At 41.0% G+C, this 12,501-nt stretch overlaps 1 protein-coding gene across 4 annotated transcripts in view; it reads left to right on the forward strand.

The window, feature by feature from the left end:
* The window catches only part of LOXL2 (lysyl oxidase like 2), a 107,240-nt gene that overhangs the window by 43,895 nt on the left and 50,844 nt on the right, over positions 1–12,501 (forward strand). For 2 of the 4 annotated variants that reach the window (XM_075207205.1, XM_075207204.1), the window contains exon 1: positions 6,128–6,259. The exons of the other annotated variants lie outside the window; for them this stretch is intronic. The gene's annotated coding sequence lies outside the window, so the exon portion shown is untranslated. Of the gene's footprint in view, positions 1–6,127; positions 6,260–12,501 lie in introns of those variants that run through there. 4 annotated transcript variants of the gene reach the window in all.

The raw sequence follows: 12,501 nt of genomic DNA on the forward strand, positions 1-12,501 counted from the left end.
TTTGGAGTGTGAGAGGAAACCGGAGCACCCGGAGGAACCCCATGCAAACACGGGGAGAACATACAAACTCCACACAGATAAGGCCATGGTCGGGAATTGAACTCATGACCCCAGCGCTGTGAGGCAGAAGTACTAACCACTTAGCTACCGTGCTGTGATATCTGCTGCAATGCAATAATGGTAAATTACATTTTTGTGGTTAATCCCCGAAAACATCAGTTTTCTGGGATTTAACAGGGGGATTTTGTTTGATAAATAGGCCCCTTAGATACATGACGTGATCAAGCAAAACATGTACTGAGCTATGCCTATGTAACTATAACAGTTTTAGATCAGGTCAAGAGAAGATTGAGAAGCTCTGTCTGAGCATTGCGGCTCCCACAGTTTTTCTGCAGTGTGCTACCTTATTTCTAACCCTTCACTTTGAGTGTTAGCAAATGACGGATGATGTGAATGAAGCACTGATGATGGCATACAGGGTGTGTACCAACATGGGATGACTCAGCAATATCCCTGGCAGTGCCCCTTGTGATTGCACATTGCAAGGGGAATCTTAGCAACGCATTCCAGCAGCATAAAGGAAACAGTTCTGCGATAAGACTCCTTTCTGTATTGTGGGAAATTTAGTCCTTGACTTGCGCAACACAACCATAAGTTTGTGACACTGATGGATTCTGCAACAATGACATTTACAAGTGTCCTGAAAATGCCGTGTCCGTCAGCGAGTGTGGCATAAAATGACTGCCATGTAGACACATCCAATAAAGTTATCCATATTTAGGTCACGTAAAGAGTGACTGTGAAGTTCTAATTCCTCTGTAAACATTGCTGATACTGTCACACACTGGCTCTCTCCAGTGATCAGTGGAATGTCCAGAGGTTTCAGCACAAAAGTGTTAATACCACACTTATCCATCACTCTTCTTCCTAACACCGCCACCCCCCACTTTGCAGACCTTGGACTTTTCACTGCGCTTTGTGTCCTTCCCAGAGGCTGCGTCACCTGCACTCTCCCTTCTAGGGACAATTGTTCTGTCATAATAAAGCACTAGAGGCCCATGCCTTCAGATGGGCCACCTAGACATGATTCTTTCTTTATATGATTGATAATAATAAACTATTTAATCATTTGATATAATTTTCAAAGGAGTTCTGGCTTAGGGGTAACTGCCGATACTTAGGCCATGGCACGTTAGCATCACCCATTCTTACAACAACAGGCTATTATGGGAAAATTTGTAGAAGCAACGACACACAATAAACTGACAGCTTTGTCATCCTGCCGAAATCATCAGCAGCAGCTATTTATAGTGGATTATCATCATCATCATCAGCAGCAGCTATTTATAGTGGATTATCATCATCATCAGCAGCAGTAGCTATTTATAGTGGATTATCATGATTATAACTATTCACTCTCTTGCAGCCCTGAACCAAAATTGGCTATATAATCCTCATCACCATTTATTTATATAGCGCCACTATATGAACTGATTACATCAAGTAAACTGCTACACAATCATATCAGTACTGTAAACATAGATTGAGGGCACCCAATGTATGGCTGAAGGAAGCCTCACCCTTCTCCAGCCCTAATTTTTATAGACAAGACTTCTCTAAGGAGGCAATAGCCTTTCTTGCCCAACTTCCAACCCTCGCTGCCGTGGTTTGCCACAGGTACAAGCCACTGAACTTTATTCAAACCATCAGTATATTCAGATGTAGACATCAAACGGCTTCCTCCTACCTATGCGCTATATATACATCAAAGGAAAAACATGCTGTAATAAAAAGGTTTATAGTACAGTTTATAAAATGAAAGAAGTCACTGATTGTTTCTCCTCTGCACCAGATTTCAGTCTGAGCAGTGTGGAATGTATAGAGGATTATATATATACATTATATTATATTATATATATACTATATATATATACTATATATAGAGGATTGTATACTAGTCTGTGCAGAAAACTACACCTAGAAATGAATATCTTATTAAACCGCATTTTGATCCAGTTGTTTTCTGTTGTCAGTGTAATCATTTCCAATCCTTCCCTTGCTTATCACATGTATGTTGTATATGGGATAATGTTCCCCCAGTTGGAAATTCTAAGGGTATTTGAGTGTTAGCAAATGCTAGATGCTGTGAATGAAGCACTGACAGAACAGGGTGTATACTAGAGATGCTCAGGCTTGGTTCCCCGAGAACCAAACACACCAGAACTTAGCAGATCCGAGTGCCGAGTCGAGCCGGCTCGGTACTTTCGCGTGCCCTCGGATTTGAAAATGAGGCAAAACGTCATTGTTACGTCGTCGGATCTTGCGATCTTTGGATTCTATAAGTACCACCATCCACGGCGATCCAGCGTCATTTCACAGAGGGACACAGAAGGGGTAAAGTTCTTGGCAGTCTCTAGTTCAGTTGGGCAGCGTCATAGGTAGAAAAGAAAGAGGAGGGGTAGCAGTGTTCTTTAAAGTCTCCAGTGACATTCAGGAGAGCTCCATTGCTCCACTGCTCCATTGTCATTGCTGAAATAGAAATAATAGGTCTGGCAGGCTTGGTCTTTTAAATCTGCAGTCACATTGTACTGTGTTATATAGGTAACATACAAAGAGGAGAGCTCCATTGCTCCATTGCTTATTGTCATTGCTGAAATAGAAATAATAGGGCTGGCAGGCTCGGTCTTCTAAATCTGCAGTCACATTGTACTGTGTTATATAAGTAACATACAAAGAGGAGAGCTCCATTGCTGACATAGAAATAATAGGGCTGGCAGGTTTGGTCTTCTAAATCTGCAGTCACATTGTACTGTGTTATATAGGTAACATACAAAGAGGAGAGCTCCATTGCTAATTGTCATTGCTGAAATAGAAATAATAGGGCTGGCAGGCTTGGTCTTCTAAATCTGCAGTCACATTGTACTGTGTTATATAGGTAACATACAAAGAGGAGAGCTCCATTGCTCCATTGCTTATTGTCATTGCTGAAATAGAAATAATAGGGCTGGCAGGCTCGGTCTTCTAAATCTGCAGTCACATTGTACTGTGTTATATAGGTAACATACAAAGAGGAGAGCTCCATTGCTAATTGTCATTGCTGAAATAGAAATAATAGGGCTGGCAGGCTTGGTCTTCTAAATCTGCAGTCACATTGTACTGTGTTATATAGGTAACATACAAAGAGGAGAGCTCCATTGCTCCATTTCTAATTGTCATTGCTGAAATAGAAATAATAGCACTGGCAGGCTTGGTCTTTTAAATCTGCAGTCACATTGTACTGTGTTATATAGGTAACATACAAAGAGGAGAGCTCCATTGCTCCATTGCTTATTGTCATTGCTGAAATAGAAATAATAGGGCTGGCAGGCTCGGTCTTCTAAATCTGCAGTCACATTGTACTGTGTTATATAAGTAACATACAAAGAGGAGAGCTCCATTGCTGACATAGAAATAATAGGGCTGGCAGGTTTGGTCTTCTAAATCTGCAGTCACATTGTACTGTGTTATATAGGTAACATACAAAGAGGAGAGCTCCATTGCTAATTGTCATTGCTGAAATAGAAATAATAGGGCTGGCAGGCTTGGTCTTCTAAATCTGCAGTCACATTGTACTGTGTTATATAGGTAACATACAAAGAGGAGAGCTCCATTGCTCCATTGCTAATTGTCATTGCTGGAATAGAAATAATAGGGCTGGCAGGCTTGGTCTTCTAAATCTGCAGTCACATTGTACTGTGTTATATAGGTAACATACAAAGAGGAGAGCTCCATTGCTCCATTGCTAATTGTCATTGCTGACATAGAAATAATAGGGCTGGCAGGCTTGGTCTTCTAAATCTGCAGTCTTTGTTTGAAGGTGTATGAAAATAATATTGTGACCTGTGAGGTGGTCCAAATTGACTGCAAATGACTTGAAATTAGTGTTATTGAGGTTAATAATAATGTAGGGGGGGGGGAGCAAAAATATGTGATTTTAGCCCAAAAATATATTAAAAAAATCATGATCTAGAACCAGAACCATAACACGCGAGGGCGGTTTTGCCAAAACCAAAAAAGTTAATCCAGATCCAAAACCAGAACACGGGGGTCAGTGAACATCTCTAGCGTATACCAGCATGAGATGACCAAGGTAGATCCCTGGCAGTGCCCCTTGTCATCGCACATTGCAAGGGGAATCTTGGCAGCACGTTCCAGCAGCTTCGGGGCAGGTATGAACATAGTCCTGCAATAAGACTCCTTTCTGCATTGTGGGTATTATAGTCCTCGACTTGCAGAATGCCAATGTAACCATATAAAGGCACAGCACAACACCGCAGGTAGGAGGTCTATTATTCATTATAATAAACACATTTTTTTAACAAACACTGAAATGAAGACATCAAAACTGATCAACAATAAGCAAAGACATCAGAATTCACAGGATTTTCAGATATTATCCACATAACATATTTGTAACATATATTAGAATAACCTGCATGTTATATACACATAAAAACTGCTAACTGCTATCCCTGGTCTAAAATGTTGTTGGACATAAAGATGTGTATATAGTATAGAACCAGTTAAATAACTTCTATCAGTTTATCTTTTTATTATAGTTCTGTTTAGATTTTCCAAGAAAAGTGCGCTATTGTTTAAAGTGAAAAGATTCCTGTCCCGTGGATCTCACGCACACACACAGAACATGTGTTGTTTATAAAAGGCCAATCCGACAATCAGATGATACATTCAATCTGTTCGATGGATCGGAGGAATGTGACATTATGCTGTCTGGTCAGTATAACAGGGAAACCCTCACACTCCCAGCTGCTCACCCCACCGAGGAAGTCACAACTCCTGCCAAGCTATATTTGTAATCACATCCAGTTTGGATGAGGCAAGAAAACAGATACGGTAAACAAAGTTTGTTCCTTCATCGGAATGACCACCAGGGGACTTAACTCATAGTGGTGGTAAATACATAGATCAGCCTTCCAGAGCAGAAGGTCCAGGAGGAGATTGGCAGCCAGGGAGAGAACTTCAAGCTGTACTATTGTATAAGATGAACACTGAAAACTTTATCGAGCATCATCGTTAACACAGGTCAATTTGCATTTGTAAATTGATTGGAGGCCACAGCAGGGAGTATGAAGAAGTATGAAAGATAATTGCTTGTACAAGTACATGTAAAAAAAATCCTTATATTTCATCATCATCTATTTATTTATTTATATAGCACCACTAATTCCGCATCGCTGTACAAAGAACTCACATCAGTCCCAGCTGCATTGGAGTTTACAGTTTAAATTCCCTAACATACACATACAGACCGAGAGAGACTAAGGTCAATTTAATAGCAGTCAATTAACTTACTAGTATGTATTTGTGTTAGAGGAAACCGGAGAACCTGGAGGAAACCCACGAAAACACGGGGAGAGCATACAAACTCCATACAGATAAGGCCATGGTTGGGAATCAAACTCATGACCCCAGTGCTGTGAGGCAGAAGTGCTAACCACTAATACGCTGTGTTGTCCCCATATTTCACATATTTATGAAAGTTACAAAAAGATTGTATATTCGAAGAATTTAGCTCCTGCAGTAAGTTTCAGAGCATTATGCTGGGGGGTTTACATCCCACAAGTGACTCCCCCTCCCAACCCCCTGGTCACAGATTGTGTTTCTAGGGAGAACAAAAATGTTCCAGTTGTAAATGAGTAATATAAAAATCATGGACAAAACATCCCACATGGCCCCCTCCATTTTTCCTAGGACAAAAGGGTCAGGATGATGTGACCCTCTATGACACTTGGTATATCAGCATTTATATACTATGCAGTACATGTAAGTGTCTCATATTCATACACACACAATGTGGGTATATACATCATGTATATGTAGGTAGTACCTTGTGCATGTTATAGCAGATGACACATTACTTTCCTCACTTGCAGTATTAATGGGAGGTGTAATGATTAACCCCTCAGAGACCATGTGTGGGCTACTATACAACTACTGAACTCATATTTCAGTTCCTAACCATGAGCTCACCCTCAATAGCTAGGATGTCTGAGTCTGCTGGGGGCTGGGAGAGGAGGGGAGTGGAGGGGGTTAGAGGGAGGGAGGGCGGCTTCTCTGTGTTCAAAAAGTGTGCAGGGGAGAGTTAGAGACTTGAGGGAAAGCTTCTAAAACAGAACAAGGGACCCTCATCAGTGTATTGAGACCAGAGACCCAGACAGAAGATACTCCACTCCGAGCCTGCAACCACTGCTACTGACTTGTGAGTTCACACTCAGTGTATAGGGTGGAGGTCAGACTGTGCCTGGGGACATGGATGAGGGTGGGTGCTGGAGATGTCTGTGTGTTATTTAATAATGATAATAGCCATAATAGCCATAGGTCTGTGCCCACTACCAATGTGTGTTAGAACACACAGACTGGCAAGTATCCTGTCTGCAGATGTTTCAGTGAGGAATACTCTGCAAATGTCATTCTAATGAGTGACCTCAATTATCAGTGGTAATAAGCACTCACAAAACACAATGCAATTATGGATTCTTTCTGCAGTATATAGATACTCATCATTTGTAATGAGTGGTGATCTCCATAAGTTATATAGTCTATAGTGAGTGGTGCTCTGCATAAGTTATATAGTCTGTAGTGAGGGGTGCTCTGCATAAGTTATATAGCCTGTAGTGAGTGGTGCTCTCCATAACTTATATAGTCTGTAGTGAGGGGTGCTCTGCATAAGTTATATAGTCTGTAGTGAGTGGTGCTCTCCATAAGTTATATAGTCTATAATGAGTGGTGCTCTGCATAAGTTATATAGTCTATAATGAGTGGTGCTCTGCATAAGTTATATAGTCTGTAGTGAGTGGTGCTCTGCATAAGTTATATAGTCTGTAGTGAGTGGTGCTCTCTAGTTATGTAGTCTATAATGAGTGGTGCTCTGCATAAGTTATATAGTCTGTAGTGAGTTGTGCTCTGCATAAGTTATATAGTCTGTGGTGAGTGGTGCTCTGCATAAGTTATATAGTCTATAATGAGTGGTGCTCTGCATAAGTTATATAGTCTGTAGTGAGTTGTGCTCTGCATAAGTTATATAGTCTGTAGTGAGTGGTGCTCTGCATAAGTTATATAGTCTGTAGTGAGGGGTGCTCTGCATAAGTTATATAGTCTGTAGTGAGGGGTGCTCTGCATAAGATATATAGTCTATAATGAGTGGTGCTCTGCAAAAGTTATATAGTCTAGTGAGTGGTGCTCTGCATAAGTTATATAGTTTAGTGAGTGGTGCTCTGCATAAGTTATATAGTCTATAATGAGTGGTGCTCTGCATAAGTTATATAGTCTGTAGTGAGTGGTGCTCTGCATAAGTTATATAGTCTGTAGTGAGTGGTGCTCTCTAGTTATGTAGTCTATAATGAGTGGTGCTCTGCATAAGTTATATAGTCTGTAGTGAGTTGTGCTCTGCATAAGTTATATAGTCTGTGGTGAGTGGTGCTCTGCATAAGTTATATAGTCTATAATGAGTGGTGCTCTGCATAAGTTATATAGTCTGTAGTGAGGGGTGCTCTGCATAAGTTATATAGTCTATAATGAGTGGTGCTCTGCAAAAGTTATATAGTCTAGTGAGTGGTGCTCTGCATAAGTTATATAGTCTAGTGAGTGGTGCTCTGCATAAGTTATATAGTCTATAATGAGTGGTGCTCTGCATAAGTTATATAGTCTGTAGTGAGTGGTGATCTGCTGCTGCATAAGTTATATAGTCTGTAGTGAGTGGTGCTCTGCATAAATTATATAGTCTGTAGTGAGGGGTGCTCTGCATAAGTTATATAGTCTGTAGTGAGTTGTGCTCTGCATAAGTTATATAGTCTGTAGTGAGTTGTGCTCTGCATAAGTTATATAGTCTGTGGTGAGTGGTGCTCTGCATAAGTTATATAGTCTATAATGAGTGGTGCTCTGCATAAGTTATATAGTCTGTAGTGAGGGGTGCTCTGCATAAGTTATATAGTCTATAATGAGTGGTGCTCTGCAAAAGTTATATAGTCTAGTGAGTGGTGCTCTGCATAAGTTATATAGTCTAGTGAGTGGTGCTCTGCATAAGTTATATAGTCTATAATGAGTGGTGCTCTGCATAAGTTATATAGTCTGTAGTGAGTGGTGATCTGCTGCTGCATAAGTTATATAGTCTGTAGTGAGTGGTGCTCTGCATAAATTATATAGTCTGTAGTGAGGGGTGCTCTGCATAAGTTATATAGTCTATAATGAGTGGTGCTCTGCATAAGTTATACAGTCTGTAGTGAGTGGTGCTCTGCTGCTGCATAAATTATATAGTCTGTAGTGAGTGGTGCTCTGCATAAGTTATATAGTCTATAATAAGCGGTGCTCTGCATAAGTTATATAGTCTATAGTGAGTGGTGCTTTTCATAAGTTATATAGTCTATAGTGAGTGGTGCTCTCCATAAGTTATATAGTCTGTAGTGAGTGGTGCTCTGCATAAGTTATATAGTCTATAATGAGTGGTGCTCTGCATAAGTTATATAGTCTATAATGAGTGGTGCTCTGCATAAATTATATAGTCTGTAGTGAGTGGTGCTCTGCATAAGTTATATAGTCTGTAGTGAGTGGTGCTCTCTAGTTATGTAGTCTATAATGAGTGGTGCTCTGCATAAGTTATATAGTCTGTAGTGAGTTGTGCTCTGCATAAGTTATATAGTCTGTGGTGAGTGGTGCTCTGCATAAGTTATATAGTCTATAATGAGTGGTGCTCTGCATAAGTTATATAGTCTGTAGTGAGTTGTGCTCTGCATAAGTTATATAGTCTGTAGTGAGTGGTGCTCTGCATAAGTTATATAGTCTATAATGAGTGGTGCTCTGCATAAGTTATATAGTCTGTAGTGAGTTGTGCTCTGCATAAGTTATATAGTCTGTAGTGAGTGGTGCTCTGCATAAGTTATATAGTCTATAATGAGTGGTGCTCTGCATAAGTTATATAGTCTGTAGTGAGTGGTGTTCTGCATAAGTTATATAGTCTGTAGTGAGTGGTGCTCTCTAGTTATGTAGTCTATAATGAGTGGTGCTCTGCATAAGTTATATAGTCTGTAGTGAGTTGTGCTCTGCATAAGTTATATAGTCTGTGGTGAGTGGTGCTCTGCATAAGTTATATAGTCTATAATGAGTGGTGCTCTGCATAAGTTATATAGTCTGTAGTGAGGGGTGCTCTGCATAAGTTATATAGTCTATAATGAGTTGTGCTCTGCAAAAGTTATATAGTCTAGTGAGTGGTGCTCTGCATAAGTTATATAGTCTAGTGAGTGGTGCTCTGCATAAGTTATATAGTCTATAATGAGTGGTGCTCTGCATAAGTTATATAGTCTGTAGTGAGTGGTGATCTGCTGCTGCATAAGTTATATAGTCTGTAGTGAGTGGTGCTCTGCATAAATTATATAGTCTGTAGTGAGGGGTGCTCTGCATAAGTTATATAGTCTGTAGTGAGTTGTGCTCTGCATAAGTTATATAGTCTGTAGTGAGTTGTGCTCTGCATAAGTTATATAGTCTGTGGTGAGTGGTGCTCTGCATAAGTTATATAGTCTATAATGAGTGGTGCTCTGCATAAGTTATATAGTCTGTAGTGAGGGGTGCTCTGCATAAGTTATATAGTCTATAATGAGTGGTGCTCTGCAAAAGTTATATAGTCTAGTGAGTGGTGCTCTGCATAAGTTATATAGTCTAGTGAGTGGTGCTCTGCATAAGTTATATAGTCTATAATGAGTGGTGCTCTGCATAAGTTATATAGTCTGTAGTGAGTGGTGATCTGCTGCTGCATAAGTTATATAGTCTGTAGTGAGTGGTGCTCTGCATAAATTATATAGTCTGTAGTGAGGGGTGCTCTGCATAAGTTATATAGTCTATAATGAGTGGTGCTCTGCATAAGTTATATAGTCTGTAGTGAGTGGTGCTCTGCTGCTGCATAAATTATATAGTCTGTAGTGAGTGGTGCTCTGCATAAGTTATATAGTCTATAATAAGCGGTGCTCTGCATAAGTTATATAGTCTATAGTGAGTGGTGCTTTTCATAAGTTATATAGTATATAGTGAGTGGTGCTCTGCATAAGTTATATAGTCTATAGTAAGTGGTGCTCTGCATATGTTATATAGTCTATAGTGAGTGCTGCTCTGCATAAGTTATATAGTCTATAGTAAGTGGTGTTCTGCATATGTTACGTAGCCTATATTGAGTGATGCTACTCAAAAGTTACGCAACCCATAGTGAATAATGGTCTGTAGATGATACACAGTATATATTGACATATTACATATGCTATAGTGAGTGATGCTTTACATAAGTTACATAGGCTATTGTGAGTCATGCTCTGTAGATATTATATAACTTATAGTGAGTATGTTCCGCATAAGTTACATAATATATATTGAGTGATGGTGTGTAAACGTTACACAGGCTATAGTGAATATACTCTGCTTAAGTTACATAGTCTTTATTGAGTGAAGCTCTGTAGATGTAGATAGCCCATAGAGAGTAATGCAAGCATCGTCTCTAAAGAGATGGTTGAAGTGGGGTGGTCTGCTACAGCATTAAAACCACCTGTCTAGTATTGCGTAGATCCTCCTCGTGCCGCAAAAACAGCTCTGACCCGTCAAAGCATGGAATCCACAAGACCTCTGAGGGTGTCCTGTGGTATCTGGCACCAAGATATTAGCAGCAGATCCTTTAAGTTTTATAAGTTGCGAGATGGGGCCTCCATGGCTTGGACTTCGAGGACATCCCACAGATGCTCAATCGGATTAAGATCTTGAGAATTTAGAGGCCAAATCAACACCAGAAACTCTTTGTCATGTTCATCAAACCATCCCTGAACAATTTTTGCAGTGTGGCAGGGTGCATTATCCTGCTGAAAGAGGCCACTGCCATCAGGTGATACCGTTGCTATGTAGAGGTGTACTTAGTCTGCAACAATGTTTAGGTAGGTGGTAAGTAACATTCACATGAATGCCAGGACCTAAGGTTTCCCAGCAGAATATTGCTCAGAGCATTACACTGCCTCTGCAGGCTTAACTTCTTCCTATAGTGCATCCTGGTGCCATCTCTTTCCCAGTTAAATGACTCGCACTCACCCAGCCGTCCACATGATATAAAAGAAAACATAATTCATCAAACTCCAGGCCACCTTCTTCCGTTGCTCTTTGGTCCAGTTCTGACCACAGGACTCCTACAGAGGTCTTGTGGAGTCCATGCCTCGATGGGTCAGAGCTGTATTGGCAGCATGAGGGGAACCTAGACAATATTAGGCAGGTGGTTTTAATGTTGTGATCAGTGTATACATAGCTGTGCATGTGAGAAAATTGAGCGCATCATACAATGCAGTATGGTTGCCATCAGTGTATAGAGATACTTATTGTCATTACACAATGTAGCATGTTCATTATCAGTGTCCCAATGCTAATTGACACTAGCTGCAATTGAGGTGGTCTGTATTAGAGTTGTTGTTTTAACTGCCCCCCCCCCCCCTCCCCCCACTAAATGTGTACCCCCACTCCGGACACACAGTGTTTTGCAGGTTCCTCTGCTTTACCCATTAGGGCTACTTCCTGCATCTGATGGATATTCCTGCAGTCTGTGTTAACCCTGTAGGAAGTAGCTGATTTGTGTCTGCTGCCATTCGGGAGGGGGTTCCAAGCACTAAGTGCTGGAAACTGGCCAGGTTTTGAGGATATAATTTCTCTCACACTGGCGTGTCTCTGGAAGCACTGGCTTTTGATAGTCTCATCTGTGATTAATTAATTAGGGATATCTGGAAATTGTGCCATGTTACCAGGCCTTGCAGTCGGGATATACTTTATGCAGCACTGTTTTCTATGAAAACAATTGGGTATATATTTTTCTGTCTTTTGAATTGGGACATTGGGATGACCTAGACTAGTTACTTTACCATCCTGCATCCCCCTTTTTACATGATATATTGGGCTGCTGACCTTTCCATGGCATGCATGGTATTAAAGGGCAAACCAGTTACCGAAGGCATAGGGGGCATACCTGGCTGTTCTGTTTGTCAAAAGGGGAGTTATTACGGTACCTTTCACGCTGGATTTCAGCGCTAAATGTCTTCTGGATGGAGTTACTTGTCTTGTTTACGATGGTATGCCTTACCTGTGATAGTGCTATGTGCATGTGTACAGCACTTCCTCCATCCGCTGGCAGCGTTAGGTTGCCGGTAAAGAGCAAAAAGGCTTGGCGGGGATGAGTGTCTACGCTGGCAAAATTTAGCCCTGGGAGCAAGACTCGACTCAGCAGGATATTGGGGACATTTTAAAGGAAAAATAATGCAGGCGGCCCAGTGACTCAGCCCAAGGTAGCCTGCTTTTGGACCTGCCCTGGGGCAGATGCCCCCCAGCCCCCCATCCCAGCCTGCCCCTGTCGCACTGTCTTAATAAATGGACCCCATCGTTTCCACAGTGTAATTTTTCATCATACTGCCCCTATACAGTGAACGTGCCCCCTACACC

The sequence above is a fragment of the Mixophyes fleayi genome, chromosome 4 (assembly GCF_038048845.1).
Source record: "Mixophyes fleayi isolate aMixFle1 chromosome 4, aMixFle1.hap1, whole genome shotgun sequence".
NCBI lineage: Eukaryota > Metazoa > Chordata > Amphibia > Anura > Limnodynastidae > Mixophyes > Mixophyes fleayi.